The following is a 14,614-nucleotide window of genomic DNA, read 5'->3' on the forward strand; positions in this document are numbered from 1 at the left end:
TTGCATTTACAGTAGTCTGAACACGGGGCTGTGCTCACTGAACACGCCCCCGTGCTGCATATTTTTAGAGTAGATACCCAGATACAGAGTCTGAACACGGGGCCGTGTCCACTGAACACGCCCCCGTGCTCAACGTGACCAGTAACTTTAATTAAAACGCCCAGATACAGACCCTGAACACGGGGCCGTGTTCACTCAATACGGGGCCGTGTCCAGCTTCTGTTTCCGTCTTATTTTTGTTTTCTGGTCCCGAGACTCAGTTGTGGTCTGTTGAGTGATTCTTATGGATCAATACTCAAGAGGTTACAACTACACCTATGATGAGGATGATTATAGGGGTAATTATTGCACTAATTGTCGTAACGCACGCTCGGTTCAATATAATACTTCATATCAACCATCCAATTCATACAACCATTATGAGGAGCCCAGGTACGAGCCATCAACTTCATACACATCCTATGAAGACCAAAGGTATGAACCTCCTTCCTCATACTCATATTTTGATGAACCAAGGTATGAGCCTTCATACTCATACTTTGAAGACTCAAGATATGAGCCACCACCTTCATACTCTTATTATGAGGAACCATGGCGTGAACAACCCACCTCATATGAGTACTATGAAGAACGAAGTTTCGACCCTTATCCATCATATGCTTATAATGAAGAACAATGGTGTGAACCATCTACTTCATATGAGAATTATGAAGAGCCAAGGATCGAACAACCGGATTCAAGCTTTGAGGATCCAAATTCTTTTTCTCTCACCGAAGTAACTAATAGGATATTAGAACAACTTAAAACTATCGAACGTTATATAAAAGAATCTCGCGCAAGGGAAGAGGAATCCCGCGCAAGAGAAGAGTTAAAAAGTAATAATAACGTAGAGATAGTTGAAAGTATAAAAATGGAAGAACAAGAAAGTGAAAAACCGACACATGAGTTAAACAATGAAAAAGGTGAGTCTGATAATGCTAAAATTCAAGAAGAGTCTAATTTTGAAGAAATTAATCTCTTGTCACCTACTTTCGAAAATCATTGTTTAGTAACCCCTCATGCTAAGTTTTTAAAAGAGTTAAACACTAGTTCTAAAATCAAAGACTTAGTAAGTGTTAAGTTAACTAATGATCAAACCTCGCTAATAAAAGAAGATCCTTTTGAAATTAACATTACACCGGTTCCATGTTTCTTTCAAAATTCCTTTATTAGTAATATCACCATTGATAAAGATCTTTGTGTTAACATAATGCCTAACTACATTTTTGAAAAATTAAGTGTTAGTGATTTTACTCCACTTCAAATTCCCATTTTTCTATCCGATCGAAAAGTAATGAAATCAATCGGTGTTGCTGAAGATGTTTTGGTTCAAACAAATCAATTGGTAATCCCAACCGACTTCGTCATCCTTGATGACGCCCCCTTAGTCTTGGGAAAACCTTTTGTACAAACTCATAAAACTTTGAAAAACCGGAAATTCAACAATCTACCTCTTCAATTAGGGGCATTCAAAAGGAGCATAGATCTTGAGCGTTCAATGAAATATCCTTTTGGCAATAATGACCCCCTAATTGAAGATGAAGCTGAACCACCCGATACGACTAATGAAGAAGACCACTTTCTCGAAGAAGAGATAGCCATAGAACAAACCTTTAAGGTTCTTAATCTAGATGAGCCACAAAATAAGGTGTCTTCTAAAGACTCACCCATTGAGCTCAAAGAACTTCCTAAAGTTTGGAATATGCTTTTCTAGGCAAAGATGGTAGTTTACCTGTAATTATTTCATCTAAATTAAGTAATGTAGAAAAAGAGAAATTAGTTAACCTACTTAAAAAACACAAAAACGCGATCGCTTGGAAGCTTGTAGATATTAAAGGAATAAGCCCTTCCATGTGCACGCACAAAATTTTAATGAATGATGACTACAAAACGGTAATTCAACCACAACGAAGAGTGAACCCGAATGTTCAAGAAGTGGTTAAGAATGAAGTCATCAAACTACTTGACGCCGGACTGATCTACCCTATCTTCGATAGCCCATGGGTAAGTCCCGTTCAAGTAGTCCCAAAGAAAGGAGGTATGACGGTAATAACTAACGAGAAAAATGAATTAATACCAACAAGAACCGTCACAGGATGGAGAGTTTGTATAGATTATAGGCGATTAAATGAAGCAACAAGGAAAGACCACTTTCCTTTACCCTTCATTGATCAAATGTTAGAAAGATTATCCGGTCATAAATTTTATTGTTTCTTAGATGGTTTTTCAGGTTACTTTCAAATACCGATAGCACTAGAAGACCAAGAGAAAACAACTTTCACATGTCCCTACGGAACTTTCGCATATCGACGCATGCCATTCGGTCTATGTAATGCGCCTGCAACATTCCAACGTTGTATGGTAGCCATTTTCCATGATATGATCGAAAAGACAATGGAAGTCTTCATGGATGACTTTTCCATCTTTGGAGACTCATATGACCAATGCCTCGATAATCTTGAACGAATGCTATCCCGATGTGAGGAAACTAACCTCGCCCTTAACTGGGAAAAATGCCATTTCATGGTAACAGAGGGAATAGTACTCGGTCACAAAATCTCAAGCGAAGGAATGGAAGTTGATCGAGCAAAAATAGAGACTATTTCTCGATTACCTCCTCCATCCTCCGTGCGAGCAATCAGAAGTTTCCTAGGACATGCCGGATTTTATAGAAGGTTTATCAAAGACTTTTCGAAAATCTCAAGGCCTCTAACAAAATTACTTGAAAAAGATGCACCCTTCATCTTTGACAAGGAATGCAATCAAGCATTTCTAACCCTCAAGGAAATGCTAGTCAATGCACCTATCATGATAGCGCCAGATTGGAAATTTCCTTTCGAAATCATGTGCGATGCAAGTGACTTTGCTGTTGGAGCAGTCTTGGGACAAAGAAAAGAAAAGCATTTCCACCCAATTTATTATGCTAGTAAAACTCTTAATGACGCACAAGAAAATTATACAACTACAGAAAAAGAATTACTAGCAGTGGTATTTGCTTTTGATAAATTTCGTTCTTATCTTGTTCTTTCTAAAACAGTAGTCTATACAGACCATGCAGCCATCAGGTACCTCTTCAAGAAGCAAGACGCAAAACCCCGTTTGATCAGGTGGATTCTACTCCTCCAAGAATTCGACATCGAAATCAAGGACAAAAGAGGAGCAGAAAACACTGCTGCAGATCATCTCTCGTGCTTAGAAGACCCAGCTTTGGAGACAACCAGAGACGAGCAAATCAACGAGAAATTTCCCACGGAATCCTTGGAAATGATGGAGAGTAGACAAGAGCCATGGTATGCCGACTACGCTAATTTCCTAGCTAGCGATATAGTCACCAAAGGATGGCCACATCATAAAAGAAAGAAATTCTTTGCTGATGTAAAGCATTACTTTTGGGAAGACCCCTATCTTTTCAAAATGTGTGTTGACCAGCTCATCCGAAGGTGTGTCCATGGTAATGAAGCACAAAGAATTCTCCGTCATTGTCATGAAGGTCCATATGGAGGACATCATGGTGCAGCAAGTACCGCACGAAAGGTATTTGATTCGGGATTTTACTGGCCAACAATTTACAAGGATGCACAAAACCTTGTAAAGACATGTGATGCCTGCCAGAGATCAGGTAATATTTCTTCCGAAAACGAAATGCCTCAAAATGGCATTCTCGTCTGTGAAATCTTTGATGTGTGGGGACTCGATTTCATGGGACCGTTCCCACCTTCAAAGGGAAACAAATATATACTTGTGGCAGTCGATTACTTGTCTAAATGGGCGGAGGCCGAGGCTCTTCCAACAAATGATGGGAGAGTAGTGGTAAAATTCTTGAAAAAACTGTTCTCTCGCTTCGGGACACCAAAGGCTTTAATAAGTGATAGAGGTACCCATTTTTGCAATCATCAACTCGAAAAAATATTAACAAGGTATGGGGTCTATCACCGGGTCTCAACAGCATATCACCCTCAAACAAATGGGCAAGCCGAAGTGACTAATCGAGGTTTAAAACGAATACTTGAAAAAACCGTAGGAATAAATAAAAAAGAATGGGCCGACAAGTTAGACGACGCTTTTTGGGCTTTTCGAACTGCTTATAAAACCACTATAGGCACAACCCCATATAAACTCGTCTATGGAAAAAGTTGTCACTTGCCAGTAGAAATAGCTCACAAGGCCTACTGGGCAATAAAAAACGTAAACTTAGATTTAGAAAATGCAGGTAAAAATCGATTTTGTCAAATAAATGAATTAGACGAGCTAAGGAATTATGCATATTCTAACTCCGAAATTTATAAAGAAAGAATGAAAAATTTACATGATAAATATATTAAATCTAATGAATTTCGGGTTGGAGATCAAGTTCTATTGTTTAATTCACGACTTCGGTTATTTCCTGGTAAGCTAAAATCTAGGTGGTCAGGACCTTTTTCCGTCACCCATGTTTTTCCACACGGTGCAGTAGAAATTAAAACTCGAAATGGGACACCATTTAAAGTCAATGGCCAACGGCTGAAACTCTACCGAGGATCCATTGAGGATGAGGAAGAGGAGATCTCACTTCAAACGGTTAACGAATAAACTCATACCCGACATGTTACAGGTAAGTGTACGTTTAAAAACCGGTAAATCTTCTAACCATTTTTTCGGAAATAAGGGGCATGCACACGAGCACATATAAAAAAAAATTTCAAAAACTTTGCTCGGCACGGGGCCGTGTCCGCTGGACACGGGGCCGTGTCGAGGCAACTGTCGGGATAAAACCCTCTTTTCTTATCAGTTACACCATTCCACACGCCCCGTATAGCCGAAAACGCTCTGGTTTACGGCGATTTTCTGCAGTTTTTCAACGTCACCACCGAATCTAACAACGTCAAGGTATGATTCTATCCTCTTTAGTAGTTAGATTAGTTACTTGCATGTAGTTAAAACATCAAAAATTGGGGAAAAATCTAGGGTTCTTCATGTTCATCCGGATCGAACTCAAAATTTTTGATGAAATTTGTTAGTAGTAGTTTAGACTAGTATAGTAGGAAGTAAATAGACAAGTATTGTTGATAGATTTGTTCGATTTCCAACTAAAACCCCAAACCCTTGTTCTTGAACCGAAAAACACTAAATCGAAAGGGTAAACGGTTTGTTTTGAGAAAAACGACACTTAGGGTTTCATTTTCGGGGGAAACCGCTACTATTGGGCTAAAAAATTTCAGGTTTTCGAAACCGGGACGAAAAATGGAATTTTTGAGTTACAGACGCCTGGACACGGGGCCGTGTTCGCCGAACACGGGGCCGTGTCCAGCCCACTGTTTGTAGTTTCACTCTGATTTTCCTTGTTTCGTACTAACTTTTTATGTATTCTTTTCAGATGTCTAAATTCACAAGGTTCAACGCAAGTGAACTGGACGCTAGGGCACGATACGAGGTTCTACAAACAAGACCGGAAGAGTACCCAAGGCGGGCGTGTACCGACTTGCTAACCATGGTGAATCAACTTGACCGCTTCAATAACATTGTGAGGGGTCCACTGCATGTCGCATTGACCACCCGACTACGGTCGGTGCATCAATGCACGATGGAGTTCTACAGCACCTTCCTTTTCAACTCGAGATGTGACCCGTTTGACCATGATGCAGTCACATTCCGATGTGGAGGGACCACGTTCACAACCTCCATGGCATAGTTTGGAGCCATCATTGGGCTATATAGTGAAGAGGAAGCGGGGAATGAAGAGAATACTGGGGGATTACGAGACTTGGATGCAACTGAACGCCAAGCCGCATGGGCTCAAATAGGTGAAGGAATCTACAACCCGAGCAGCACCAAAAGCACCAAACTGAGGGACCCGCTATACCGATACATCCACAGGCTCCTATCGTACTCGCTGAACCAACGCCATGACAGTAGTGGCGTTGTTGGGTTGAAAGATTTGGTCGTCCTTCACTGCATCCACAACCGGAAGCCTCTCGATGTTCCGTACCTCCTACTGCGAAACATGCACCTAAACCACCTTGCTCATGCTCCTACAACGATCTTCTTCGGAGGATGGGTGTACCGTCTTTTCAAACACTTCACAAATATCCCAAGGTCCTTCGAAAGAAGTCCATGGTCGGGACGGGTCGATTACCACATTTGCCGATCCATGAACATGCTTTATGAAGCGAGGAAGGGACGGTGAGCTTTCAGAGGACGCAAGGCTATGCATGGAACCCGCAAGAGGCTCTAGTTCTTCATGCACCACATCCCCATTTTCAGTACCCACCCCAAGGCGATCCGGGCCAATCCTCCTCTCAAGGAGGTGGTTTTCCTAACTTTCAAAGTTTACATGATCTTTTGCAGGAAAACCTCATGTGCACAAGGAACACCTACAATCTCGCCAACAACACACACCACCGGGTTGGAGCTATCGAACGCAACATTAACGATATACAAGATGATATCGGTAGCATCCGGGAGTACATGGCGAGGCATGGGGGTGGAGGTGATGGTAGTGATGAAGACATGGAGTAGGAGGCTTGAAGGAACAAGGGGCTAGTTGGTGATGAGTCCACAGGTTTAAGTGCCCTTCTATCTATCAAACAATTCATGGCCTGCGTGCCATTTGTCGAACAATTTACTTTCTCTAACTACTTTTTATCTTTGTCTTATTTTTACTTTATGTTTGGATGATGCTTGACGATGGTAATTTAGGATGGTTTGTGCTTGTTTGGTTGGTATTGAGTGATTAAACAGGTGCAATGCAAGGGTTAGAGTGCTAAACATTAGCACTTGCAGCCCCAAGATGGAGAAACCGGGAGACAAAACCTGTTTTTCAGGCTCACAGACTGTCCACACGGGGACGTGTCCAGCCGACACGCCCCCGTGTTCATCTCCCAGACCTGCTGTTTGGTTACTGACCTGCAAATTTTTGCCAGACACGTGGCCGTGTTCACCCAACACGCCCCCGTGTTCACCTTCTGTAAGTTTTCAGTACTGGCAGTTCACCACGGTGTAACACCCCCAAAATTCCACCTGCGGAAACCTCGCGAGGCGTGTTACGCATCAGAGTTCGAGCCACCAATCACATTGAACCAATGATAGATATTAAATAAGTCATGACATTAACTACTATTATAAAATGTCAACATGTTATCAATTCTCAAAAGTTGTGTAGCGGAAGCATGTATTAATTCGTTTAGTAATAGTTTCACGATAACATTCAAAATCAATGTAACGTTTATAAGTCACCCAAGAGTCTCGATCCATGACCACTCCAACACTCCCAGATAGCAAGTCCATGTTCCAAACGTTAATGACCTACAAGCATGCAAACAAGTGTGTCAGACTACGCTGGTGAGTTCAAAGTGTTGCTTACGTGTTGTGTTACCAGTTATATGTTAATGCGATTCAATGATACGTTACGATGTTGCTCAAGTTAGTTACCCTAGGGACTATGCCCTTACGTAACCGAGGAGTGTGCCTCTTAGCAACCCACTATGTTGTCCAGTTAGTTACCCTAGGGGAACCGCCCTTACGTAACCGAGGAGTGTGCCTCTAAACAACCATAGTGAAACCCAGATAATTAGTACCTAATAGCGCTATCAACTAAATACCTCCATTGCCCTCCAGGCAATCAGATGATCAACCCCATGTTCAATAACCAAAACCGATTAAGTTGTTTACCCAATGTTTCCCTTCCAAATGTTTACCAGTTGTCCCAAACCACCGGGACGCATGCTTGAGAAAAGTGCAGTGAACTCACCTTCGGTTGCTCGGTAAGACTTAGTTACTTGTTTTCAGTTGTTCAATCAAATCCTATCGTGGATTACCAGAGACAGTCAGTTACACGAATTCACAACCCACATGCCTAGTTACATGTACTACTCAAACAACAAATAAATAAACATATAGCATCTTGTACATCCTACTAAGCATCCAGATCACTTAACTACATAATCATTGGACCTCTAAGACACTAATATATCAACATTTGTTATTTAATTCTTTTGTTTCCATGTATAGCCGCCATTTATATTAGATTGTGCACATGGTTATCAATTAAATAGTACACCTTCAAACAACACACATCCAGCCGCCCCATTGGGCCCTTGATCGGCCCAACACTTGCGTGACAACACATACCCACTCACTAAACTCATCAAATTATCACAACCATATTATAAGCACAGTGACCGCCACTTCAAAATAACACATACACACATGGCCAAAATCAATATTTAATCACTTTAATTCTATTGGACCGATCTTGTTGGTGGGTTTGACTAACATGACATCTCACATGATTTCATAAACTCACATATGTTTGCATCGAAACCACAAATCCCCACATACCCCTTTGACTTAATTCAACCACAACCCAATATTCTATCATATTACTTAATCAGTTAAATGGCAATAATATAACTAGGAGGGACAAAGCATCGAGTCACATCATCTCAGTCATAACATCAACATCAAGAAACACTTTAATTAATTCACATAACATCAAGTCTAAATAAAATCCTAGATTACAGATATTACTAATCAAGAAACAATATTAAACCGGATCATGCGTGAACACCCGTTATTAATCAGACATGTATACACAGAATCAAGCGAGTAATGAAGTTACTAACCAAGATGCTGACTCGAGGGGGGGGGGGATATCTTACGAACGAGAGGGTCTGCTCCCAACTTCGTGCGATCAGAAGGTTTGTAGGGTTTGTTGTTGTTTTAAACGTAATCAGAGTTTTAGTTGGATTAAAATACGTATTCCCTATTTGAAAGGATTAAGGTGTTGGGCTGGTTAACTTAGTCAACAAGAATGTGGTGTTGGGCCGGTTGTGTGTCATTTAGTCGGACATGGGCTTAAGCCCAAGTAAACCTTATAATTATGCAGTGTATATATGCTATAATATGTGACTTAAGTGGGCCGGTTTTAGTTAATACACAAGTTGGGGCTGGTTTTCCTTGCCATTCACTATTAGGATATTGGGCCAAGGTTAATGCGCGATCCATTACGTCATACTTTAGTTATTAGTGTACTGTTTTAACGTATTAACGGAAAACAACGAAGAGTAAGGATCAAAAGATGGAGCGTTACTTGCCTCGAAAGTTCGGGTTGTCACACACGGGGCCGTGTCCAATGGACACGGGGCCGTGCCCAGACTGCCAGTAACAAAAATCTTTGCTTTTTAACATGCTTTTACACATTCTAATCAACCAAAAACATTATTTTTGGACACATTGAGGACAATGTGTAATTTAAGTGTGGGGGGATGCTAAAATCTTGAATTTTGCAAATCCTAAACACAAGCCTTACACAAAACTCTATTGGAACCGCTAAACACCCCAAATTTTATTCAAAAAACTTCTTCATTTTTTTATTTACTTGTCTTAGTTTAAGTTGGGAATAACAAGTTCTAAAAAGGTTATATTTTTACAAGTTTACAACCAATAGCGTCGTGATAAAAAGAACCAACATAAGAAAATTATGAAAGGGCATAACAAGTCTAGTTAAAAATTCGATTATATATACTTGATCACATTAAAAACCCATTACCACAAAAGTGAGTTTTGAGCCTTTATTGAGCATAAAAATATACATATTTAGATTAAATGCTCATTTTTCGTTTCTTGTGTGAATAGTCGCTTGGTTCTTACAAATCTAGAACTTGCCACGACGATACATTCCCGGTCCTTACCAACTTAAACCCAAGTAAGTAAATGATGGAGGCATTAGGACTAACCATTTTTTTTCAAAACCATTATTTTTCATTTTTTTTCACCTACCCAAAACCCCCTAGATAGCCCCTTTGAGCCTAAACCTTTCATTTCATTACCCCAAAACCCTTTTTACCCACCAAAAACCTTTTTATTTTTCACCCTTTATTTTAGTAACAAGCTCGCTTTTTCGTAAACTCACCTTTTTATGTGACGGTCGAAAAAAAAAAAACAGTGATGAATTCAAAAACAAACAAAAGCTATATAAAAGCTTGTTTGGAGAAATACTTCAAAGTCACTAAAAACAGGGTATTTCACGAAAACCGACGCTTGTTACGATTTTCGCCCTTTTTACTAACCACTAACCCAACCACCCACCTTTAACCCAAGCCTAACCCTTCACCCCAAAAGTCCTCTTGATATTTACAAAGGTAAAAAGTTAAAAAGGAGGAGGATTGATTGCTTGGCAAGCCTATGGAAGGCGTAAGTTCCATGCCGCTCTCGAGTGATTCACTAAAAATATACACCTTCGGCCGAGTGTTGAGTGATCCCCCGTGAGGTATGTGAACTTGTATATAAATGGAATTTTAATAAGGCATGCTATGCCCAAATAAGTAATTTATCTTATGAGACGTTCGAAATAAATCATAACGAATAGGATTGTAAATAAATAAAAATAAAACTTATAAAGACCTTGGATTCCCGACACTCTAGGACAAGCTAAAAACTTCTCTTCTACCTATTCCATTTGGGAGTGTAAGCCACATTTAAAGAGTTTTGCTTGAGGACAAGCAAAAGTTCAAGTGTGGGGGTATTTGATGTGTGTAAAATGCAACATATAAATCACATCAATTAAGGCATAAACTAACCCTTTTTAAGTACTAATGTTGGAAAAATAGTGTTTTTGTCTTCCTTTTGCATTTTCAGGATTAAATGAGCTCAAAATCACAAAAGAAGCAAAAAGACAATTAATTCTAGCATAAATACAAGAAAAGGAACAAAAGTAGACTGCCCGGACCCTCAACGGCACCTCCCAAGGCAAAGGAGAAGAAACAGAGTCTGAACACGCCCCGTGTCCAGCAAACACGGGGGCGTGCCCAGGAAGCAGCAGAAAAGACAAACCAGTAGAAGCTTCCATTGCCCACCACGGGGCCGTGTCCAGCGGGCACGGGGGTGTGGTGAAAGTACAGCAGGCGCATTAATTGTAATTCGCAATTACAATTAATGAAGAGAGAAAATGTCAGACGGGCACGGGGCCGTGTCCAGCCTTCTGTTCAGCCTATAAATAGAGGAGCTTGGCTTCATTTTCTCCCATCCCTTGGCACACCACCTCTCTCACACTTCATCCACCACCCACCACCACCATAACACCATCATCCACCACCATCATCCATTGTCCATCGTAGAGTGTGTGAGTCGTCTCGGGATCCAAGATTGATCGTAAGAGTTCTTGACAATCAAGGCCATGTTTGCCTAAGTCTCTTACATCACTTGGTGAAGACAAGTGTTTAGTATAATACTTTTTATTTTTAATCTTTTGCACTTTTTATTTGGTTTTGTATTAATGACTTTAATAACTAGTTACTTATGTTGAAGGTGATCTTTCCTTATCGTTTGTCCGTGGTGTCTTGGCATTATTTTACTGTCTATATAAAATAAAAGATTTTCACCATTCATATCTCCACGGTCTATATGGAGGTATGTTGGCTACCTGGTCGGGGGTTAAGGGAACGGTTTGGTAAGGGTCTTGCCCTTGTTCAGCGTTTAGAGGTCCTGCTTGGGACCTGGGTCAAATTTAGTAGGATCTCCTTCAATGCCCATAGGTATTGGATGGCGGGGATCCAAACTCTTTGACCCCCTCATAAGTTAACTACTATTAATACTATAACCCGGCTATTTAGGACTGTATCCCTGCTGACTCAGACTACTTAGCCGAGGGTAACGTCACCGCCAAAAGCGGGGCCTACCACAATTTGCATTAATAACTTAATTCATTATCTTTCAATAATCCGACCCTTTAGGATTGTATCCTTGCTGACTCAAACTACTGGGTTGAGGGTAACGTCGCCTTCAAAAGAGGGGCCTACTACAATAACTAAGATAATCTCTTAAACACGTGCAAAAGTGCGAAAATAATCAAAGGTTATACTAATACACGTGTCGGATCCAAGTGATTCATCTTGTCTATCTGTTTTTATTTTATTTTATTTTTCAGCATTTAGTTTGTTTTTATTTTCTTAGTTTAAAACATTTTTCTCACTTTTTGATTTGGTTAGACGTTGAGGATAAACCGGTATTAAAAGCTCTTGTGTCCTTGGACGACCTCCGTATCTTACCAACACTATACTACGTCCACGATGGGTGCACTTGCCCATATGTGTGTTTAGTGTTAGTAAATATCGTGTTGTATAAATTTAAAACTTGGTTAAAAGTGTAAAAAGGGGCTAAAATATATATCTAAATTATATACACACCGACACACATCAGGCTCCATCCAAAAATAGCCCAGAGATGTAAGTGACTTGCTGATCCAATGCGCATTTGCTCATGCAAAGAACGGATTCTGTTTTCTCAGCCCAGCGGACAAAAGCGACAGCACCTCCTGTGCCATCAAAGTTTACGGGCTTGCAGTCCAAGAACTGTTTGTAGGTGCACCCTGCACATACATTACAACGCATGATTGGCATTAACACTCTTGCTAAGGGGATCCATTTAGGTCATGGTATGTCTTAATGACTTAGGGTTACCATGAGGTGGATTGTTGTTGCCAGTGTTGCCAGAGTTGCTTCCACTCATTCCTCCTTGAGAGGCAGCATATTGAGCAATAGCAGCAGCAATGACTTGCTGTAGTTCGGCCTGAGTCGTAGGCATCTGCTGTTGTTGACGTCTTGGCGGCATCTTCTAAAGATGTGTTTACGTCGGTCAGGCCATAGTAAAGCGTACATATATAGTAATAGTAATAGCACAAAACATCTCATGTTATCAATACTTCACAAATACTAATCACACAACATCCCATGTCACAAATATTATACACACCACATCCCATGTCATAAAAATATACACACAACATCCCATGTCATAATAATGTAAATAAGCAATCAAGCGAATCAAGTATGATGAGAATACTGCGATTGCTATATATATCGAGACCACAACGTAAGTGTATCAGTACATCACTGTGTCATACAATCATCAATCAACTAGGGGCTGCATCACCCCTGTCCAAAAGCTATATCAAATCAGTGTCAAATACATCAAATACATCAAGTATGTGTCAAAAGTCAGTATCATCATGTAGTCTCCAAAATGCTATGCAAACAAAAGCAATCGCGGTCCTCTCACCAACGTCTACACAAGCAGTACTGATGAGCTCTATACAGATGGCGGTGGAGGAGGGGGAAAGTAAGTGTAAAGCAAGCGACGTAACTGGAGCCAGTCCTCCTCCATAGCTTGCTGAGTACGGATGACAGAAGCAACCTGCTGCTCTAGTGTAAAGAGACGAGCAGCATAATCTGGGGGTAATGATCGACATGGCTGAAGAGGAGAGTGTATCTGACCATGGCATGAACATGGTGGCAGCTGAGCTCTTTCGAGCTCCTGGAGTCGCTGCGTGTGTGACTCGTGCTGATGAACGAAGGACATCAAGACGTCCTCTATAGTGTGTCCCACATGAAATGGATGGTAAGGATCAGTAGGTGGCATGACTGGTGGTGTCGACCAAAGCAAAAGCTCACTGGTGGGGTCAAATGGTGCCACATGAGACGGTGAAGTAGAGTGTGGAACAGATGACATCTGGGGCATGAAGGGAATAGACATCGGTACGTGCCCAAAAGGATGGGCTGAAGAACCCTCTCCAGGCCTCGCTGGAGGTACAAACTGAGGAACCTGAAAAGTGAAATCAACATGTCGTGTAACAGGGATCTGAGGGGGCAAAGGTGGAACGTCCTCATCAGCAGGTATCCAACCGTGCTGTGCATGCTCATCCGGTGGATCCATGTGGTCTGCAAACAGTGCGTGCTCAGGCTCAAGTGGAACATGATCAAATGGGGGAGCAACAATAGGATCAACTAGTGCAATGTGCTCAACAGGTGTATCAGCAACAAAAGGTGGAGGAACAACAGGATCGACAGCAATAACATGATCGTCCTCCAGATGATCATCAATGGGCGGGTCAGCTAGAACGGGCTCAACTGGGATGCCAGCATGTACGGGGTCATGCTCGGGCATAGGATCGAGAGCAGCTGCCTGCTCAGGAGCCAAGGCAGGCTCAGGGTCATCAAAAGCCATCTCGAAATCAAAATCAGGATCAATAGGATCAACTGGATCAGCGGGATCCTCCATGGGCTGGTCCATCGGGATAAACTCAATATCATGATCCGGGTCGAATCCCGGAGGAAAAATGGGATCAGAATCCTCTATGTCGTCATGCTCAAATGCAAACCTCGGAATAGGTGCAGCAGAGGATGCCTGGTCAGGATCCGAATCGTGTGCAAAGTGTTGTGCGCTCACCTCGTGAGAAGGTGCGGAAGCCACAGACTCAAAGGAGTCTGGGACCGGTGAATGTGCGGGTGAGTCCTCGGCAGGGGCATCAACGATCATCAAAAGATCGCCAGCAGGAAGTAGGGCTGCGTCCGGGATCTCATCCTCTATAGGCTCATCCTCAAACAGATCGATATCGTCGTCAGCCTCGGCGTCAAGTAGTAAGCCATATGCGGGATAAACAGCTAAAGGTATAGGAGCCGGAATCACAACTAGAGGTAGGTACTCAGCAGGGGGGCCATCCGCAGGCTCATCAGCACCCTCGGGTAGTGCGAAGGGCTGGAAATCATCGTCGTCCATGCTGGTGGAATCAGATGTATGCACCTCATGCTCCGAAGATGGGAGG

The sequence above is a fragment of the Helianthus annuus genome, chromosome 2, assembly GCF_002127325.2.
Source record: "Helianthus annuus cultivar XRQ/B chromosome 2, HanXRQr2.0-SUNRISE, whole genome shotgun sequence".
NCBI classification, from domain to species: domain Eukaryota; kingdom Viridiplantae; phylum Streptophyta; class Magnoliopsida; order Asterales; family Asteraceae; genus Helianthus; species Helianthus annuus.